The sequence below is a fragment of the Podarcis gaigeae genome (genome assembly GCF_964106915.1).
Source record: "Podarcis gaigeae genome assembly, chromosome: 2".
NCBI classification, from domain to species: domain Eukaryota; kingdom Metazoa; phylum Chordata; class Lepidosauria; order Squamata; family Lacertidae; genus Podarcis; species Podarcis gaigeae.
The window spans coordinates 78,194,374-78,201,325 of record NC_139679.1 but is presented as its reverse complement, the minus strand read 5'-3'; the positions used below and the strand labels follow the sequence as shown (position 1 = coordinate 78,201,325).

Below are 6,952 nucleotides of genomic sequence, written 5' to 3'. Positions count from 1 at the left end.
TCTCAAAAAGTAATAGGCATGAAATTGTTGTGTACACCACCACTTTTAACTGCTTGCCTTCAACAAAAACAGCTGAGTTTTGTGGTGGCACTAATTTTTTAATGACATAAATAATAGGAAGCAGCTTTAAGCTGAGTCAGACCATTGGGTTATCTAGCTGAATATTGTTCCCCACATCGATTGACTTCAGCTCAACAGAGTTTCACACAAGGTCTTTCTCAGTCCTACTTATTGACATCAATGACTGAACTAGGAACTTCCGAATGCAAAGCATGTGGTCTACCACTGAGTTATGGTCCTGACCCTAATTTTCTTTTAAAGTATCTAAGTCCACTTTAGACACATGAAGTTTGATTTTTATTTGGCAGCCAATACATGGGTGTAGAAGAGAACTAGAACCTATGACAATTCTATTAAACCACAATAAGCATTCACAATAGCAGCAATGGATTACACAAGCATCCTATGATTGTAAATAAATTAACGCCTATAGTGGGATAGAAATACTTTATCCAAGTAGGGTATTTCATTTATTGGTAACCTTCATGTTAGAGTTTCCCTTGAAGTTTCCCTGCTCAATAATGGCTACCTTTGTCCTGAACCACTGGGTACCTGTCAGCAAGTCCAAAATCAGGCCACCTCTGCAGTCAATCCAGGGGTCAGGGCACCTGGAGATCAGTCCCAAAGAACTCCCTGGAACATCCAAGCAAACACAGCATCTCAGCTCTGCTTTCCTTCTTATACTGTGCCTGCTGATTACAGCATCTGAGCTTGATGAGGCATGTGACCCTCACCTGTTCTGAAGAATCACACACCTCCTCCCAGAGCTGGTGAGCCCCACCTAGCCAGGTAATGAGCTTTGCTGTGGGCCCTTGCCTGCTTTAGCCTCTTAGAGCACCCCTTCCACTGCTCCCTATTCCCCAGAGCCTGCTGTGTTTGTCTAGACAGGGGCTCCTCTGGCTCTTGTGGGTGGGTCCTGCTTCTCTGGTTCCTGTGCACTGACCGCTATCCCCTCATCATCATCCTCCTCCACCACCCCGTGAGTACTTCCTACACCAACCTCTCCTTCCCTATCCCCAGCTTGCCCTGGTGTGTCCTAGTCCTGGCTATAACCATGGCCGGGATCCTCTTCCTCCTCCCCATTGTTCTGCCAGTTCATGACAACCTTCCACATAGCAACTGCATGTCCAGTTAGGGTGACTGGTTTTTGAATGTCAGGAATTCCTGCTCACAAACCTGCCATGAAGGGCAGTTAGGTTGGTGGGCACAAGTGAAAGGGTTGCTACAGTGGTAGCCCCAGAGAGCACCCTCCTAAAGGATCCCTGTCTGGATCCCTATCTATCTGCTTTTAAGTGGGCATCTTTTCAAAATACAAAACTATGCATTACAGAAAACAAGTATGAAATATTGAAGCAGAGACAAAAAGGGGACCAGGGCAACCATAACGCACTGCAGACTTTTGGTATCATAGAAATTATAACCAGTCTATAAAAATAAAAACACTGGACATGGATACCCCTTATTTTCCAGTAGGGTGTACTGCATTTCCAACAAACCTTTGTTTGTGAAGCTCTGTTTGGTTTTGGTTTTGGACTTTACTGTATTATTCACAACTATTTAAGCCAGGGTAGGGTGGGGCAATTGGTTGTGTTCTGCATCAGTAATATCATACCAAGAAGAAAGAAAGCTGCTTAAGCTGAATGATTTTGAAAGATAACTTGTTTTAAATGTACTGTTACATTTAAACAGTTACAGTTACTATTTATATTATAGTAACTGTTTTCCATCTTGAGAAAATTCAGTTTTGTATGACAACATATAACTCTCTAAATAAATAAATTTTGCAGGGAGATTGTCCTGTGTAAAATTCAGAAGGACATTTCTGGAAGGCAATACAGTGGTACCTTGGGTTACATATGCTTCAGGTACATATGCTTCAGGTTACAAACTCCACTCATCCAGAAATAGTACTTCAGGTTAAGAACTTTGCTTCAGGATGAGAACAGAAATCGTTCTCTGGCAGCGCGGTGGCAGCAGCAGCGGGAGGCCCCATTAGCTAAAGTGGTGCTTCAGGTTAAGAACAGATCTCTGGAACGAATTAAGTACTTAACCTGAGGTACCACTGTATAATATATCTGGGAGTAAGCACCAAAGATAAGATCTAGCTTTCAGAAAACAAGTTGATTTAGGCCGAGCCACTTTGAAAAGTGTGAATTTCAGTTCGAGGCCAAATGAGACTTTTGCAATGGAAAATGCAATGCTTTGTAGGTCTAGTCATTGACTTAAATTGTGAAATAAACAACTATATTGTCCACATCCCAATCTCTGAGTGGCCTACCGCTTTTCTGGACAGTGCTATCACTTAGTTGTCACTCGGGCAACATTGCTCACTCTTTAAGATGCTGCTCAGAGCACTTAACTGGCTAGCTAAGGCCATTACCGTACAAAGAGATTATTCTGGCCAGTTGAGGTTTCCCTTACATACACAGATTTAGAAGGGACCTGTGGGTATCATCCAGACTGACTTTTCAAACATTTTGTAAGGCCTATATCTGAAAACTTGAAGAGCCACAGACACTTGGAGTAGACAGTGCTGCATCTCCTGGGATAGCTCAGTTGGTAGAGCATGCGGTTGGGCAAAAGATTCCTGCACACAGCAAGTTGGGCTAGATGATCCTTGTGGTCTTTTCCAACTCTGTGATTCTACGATTAGATGGAACAGTTGAAAAAGTCAGCTTCATGTTTTCATAAAACAAAGGTTGATACATTGTTTTGCAAAACATTTCTTCCCTCACTGATACCATGTCTCAGTTTAAACTAGGGGTGGGGCTCTCCAGGTGTTGGACTCCAACTCCCATCAGCTCCATCCATCATGGCTGATAGTCAGAGATGATTGGAGTTGAAGTTCAACAATATTCGAAGGACCACAGGTTAACCATGCCTTTTGAAAGATATATAAAACCCTGCAGTTCCCTAGCTGTTAAACTCTTGAGTTTATGTTGTCACAGCTTGATCATCCTGGACAATCCACTTGTATGCAAATATTTTGTTTGGTACAATTATATGTCAGACGTAACTGTTCTTTAACAGCTGTAAAAACAGATCACATCCCTTCTGTTTTGCCTTGAAAACAGTTCACTGGAATACTAAAAGCGAGAATAGAATGGTAGTAACTGCAGGAGAAATGACTAGCAACGTGCTGGTGTTTAACGTCTCCCTCACTCCCTTGTTATAGACCTTTTCATTCTCAAGCTTTTCTTCCTTTTCTACACTTGAGTGCTCACTTTATTATCTAGAAAATGGGTTCCTCAGCAGGAAAGCAATGGCAACAGAATGGGTGTTTGGCACAGCAGGCTCCTTTTGCCAGAGCCAAGTATCTAGATAGAAAAGGACTGGATATTCCTTTTAAAAAGTTCATTAACTGTTTGACCTTTTCGACTTCCGGGAAGATAAAAGTATCAGTGTAAGCTAGACAAGAAATATGGACCACCAAAGATGCTATGACATCACCATGGGAATTGCTTATAAAAATAGAAACCAACATAATATTGTGGGGCTAAATGGAATCATGTGATGTAAGCCGTGAAACTCACCCAAAGTCATTAATATTCCCTACACTTTATGGGTAGGCACACTGCTATGCATGCAGCTTTGTGTACTGAGCTTCAGTACAGAGAGTACTCATTGCCCAACATGTACAACCTCTCCAGTATTCCCAAACAGGCAGGTTTCTGCTGTGATTATCACACTTTGCAAGTAACAGAACTTGGAAGATGGTAATTGTGTTCTGTCGGCAGTTTGACAATAGCTGTTCCTGGGGTGTGTCACTTTACACTGCAGTGGGAGACGCACGTGGTTAACTGCTCTGCCACAAGCAGGGCTTTTTTTCAGCCGGAACTCACCAGAACTCAGTTCTGACACCTTTTAGGTGGGCGCTATTGCCATTTTAAGAGAACAAGGGAGGCGCCCATGGTGATTCCCAGCACCCTTTTTTCTAGAAAAATAGCACAGCCATAAACAAAGACTGTGGAGGGATTTGCTGGGATGGAGGAAGAGTCATCTTCAATGCATTGCCATCTCAAGTCCTTTGGTGTGGATTGCCACAAGGTCTTATGAGATTCGAGGGGTAAGTCTGTAGCTAAATAGTTGATTGGCATCCGTCTGTCTCAGGAGGCAATGGAAGAGTGTGCCTTTGGGGGTGAAGTCAAACTGTTGGAAGGTTGCAGCACCTGCTGTGCCAATACAGGAGAGACATGTTTTCTTGCTGCTGAGGCAGATGAAGGCATCCACAGCATTTCTTCTCTCTGTGCTCCTCCAAGCGATCATTCTTCCTTTGGTCACTGCTGTGGATACATGCCCTGACTGTCTCCAAGAGCTGCAGTCATCTACTAGGGATTATCTTTCGCGGGGTTGATGTTTCCAGCCTTCATGTGACATTTGCAGACGCCTTTGTAATGCATAGTTGGTCTGCCAATGGGCCTGGTTTCTGAAGCCAGCTCCCTATAGAGCATGTTCTTGGAGATCCTGCCATCTACAAGCCAGTGTAGACGTCATGAGACAGGAATGGGAATGTGGGCTTGGGAGAGTACAGCTTTGTTTGAGACTCTGTGATGTCCAAAATCTTCCTGATGCAGTCCATGTGGAAGGCACTGAGGCAGTGACAGAACAAGCTATAGCTTAGGGCCTCACTCTCTTCAGGGGCCCCCCAAAAAATTAAAGAAAAAGACCTGGATGTACATTTCCAAAATATAAGATTAAAAACAAATAAAAAAACCTACATACAGCAAATGGCTTTAGATACCTATTAGGTCCATAAATTACCATATAGCATATATTCAACACAAAAAACAGCAACAATTTGTTGTTGACAAAGGACATATAAAGTGCCCTATTACCTTCAGTAGCTTAGGGCCTCATCAGACCTAAATCCAGCCCTGCACTGAGGTGCCGCTCCTAGCGGGTGTAAGTTGCCCTTGTCTCACTACCATAAAGCAGCATGCTCAACATGCATGCCTGATAGACATTCATCTTTGTAAATGGTAGAGCACACGAGTTGCATGTACAAGCTGCCAGGTTCAATACCTGGTGACTCCAGTACTGCTGGGAAAGACTGGTAGTGTAGACAACAGTGAGACAAACAGTAGATGGAGCCAGAACCAATGTCAGAGTCAACCAAAGGCTCATCCACACTTCCACTTTCATAAACAAGCCGATCCAGCAGCATCACAAGTAAAACTAAACAGCTAAAATTACCTAACACTGTGAAGTTTAGATTGTATCATATACTGTGATTTATGACTATGTCATTACCAGCAGAAGATTGATGAAGTACTTGTTGGACAAAATTAGATGCCTGGATAGCTCATTTGGTTAGAGTGTGGTGCTAATATCACCATGGTTGCAGGTTCAATCTCCGTATGGGACAGCTGCATATTCCTGCATTGCAAGGGTTTGGACTAGATGATTCTTGGGATCTGTTCCAATTGTGATTCTATGAAATCTGCTCCCCCCCTCCCCAAGTTGCTGCTGGAACTGATGCCTGTTTATAGAACATACTTTTATTCCATTATTATCTATCTGGATGAGAAACAATACACAAACATATATTTGACTATAAACACATGTTTTCATAATGCACAGAGCTTTTCCTTTAGGAAGAGAGGGAACGAATGAGGCAGGACACTGATCTACCCTTCAACCACTTACGTTTACCAGAAGTAATCTCTACTCTATCCAATCTGGCTTACTTGGTGGATGTGTATTGGATTGCAGCCTTAGATACTGAATTATGTACTAACTCCTGCATTTAGTCAGTGCAGTCAGGGAACACACACTGTTCTTAAAATAACCTCCTAGCTAGTTATGCAACTCATTTTATTGTTTTCCTGGTTCTCAGAGCCTTTGAGAAATGAAGAAGCATGATGGGCAGTAGAAATGGGCTGTTATCAGTCAGAGTTGAAACTATCTACTAGTAACAGTAAATTATTTTACCTATATGGAACTTGTTTAAGAAAAACAGATGCCCAACAAAATGAGGAATAGGTACTGAAGAGTAGACTTGTGATATCATGGGAGTTCCAAATGATAGGTACAGTATAATGCTCTATGTGCTCTTTAAACCAATGACATAGGAGGATATATGCACATTGTATGGATATTCCATGCAGTGTTTCTTAGAGGGAAAACATGATATGTATATATTTTCCTAATTCTATGCCACTTGTTTTAACATCATACAAAGCACTATGATATGATATGCCCTGTTATGAATTCTGATGGGGTGCTTCCTAGCAGGACAACACAAGTCTATAGCATCTGTTTAGTATCGCGTGCTGCCAGCTGCAATGGAGCAGTCACCTTTTGTAAATCAGCAGTGCACATAAAGCATTAGTCATCTTTCCAATTTCTTTTCCTTCTTTATAATGTATGATCTACTGCCCTCAGTGCTATCAGTCCTTATATTTAATTCATTTTTTTTCTCTGAAACATTTTTCAGGCCTGTTCTCTTATGTGGCGTTGGAAGCAAATAAGGGGTATTCTACCTCTGTGTAACCTCAATTAATTGATATAAGCTTCACATGCCTGCCTCATTGATGTTTCCAGAGTAACAACATGCAACAACTGTCTTCTTTAGAATATATTGCTTTTAAAAAATATATTATATACCTTGAAATTTTGCAACAATTAGCTGTAATAGTGATTCAAAAGAGAAATTCTAAAAGATGAGGCAGCCATTGCAAAACACTTTGGAGAAGAATAAACTCAGGATGGATGATGGGATATAAATTAGGGTACCAAAAGTTAACATGTTTCATAAAATTTTATGCAGATTTCCTGCACTAGGAGCAAAAACTGAAGCCGCATATGCCTAAGTAATTTCTTGCATTAATGCACTGCTGCTTTATGATTGCCTGCTATATCCTGAAATCCTGAAATAGTGATTGCATGCTAT

General features: G+C 41.7%; 1 long non-coding RNA gene across 1 annotated transcript in view; it reads left to right on the top strand.

The window, feature by feature from the left end:
• The first annotated feature begins 4,038 nt into the window (after nucleotides 1–4,038).
• Nucleotides 4,039–6,952, top strand: part of LOC310838933 — a 30,501-nt gene continuing 27,587 nt past the window's right edge. Inside the window, exon 1 of the long non-coding RNA XR_014561228.1 lies at nucleotides 4,039–4,126. This is a non-coding gene — a long non-coding RNA (uncharacterized lncRNA). The remainder of the gene's footprint in view (nucleotides 4,127–6,952) is intronic.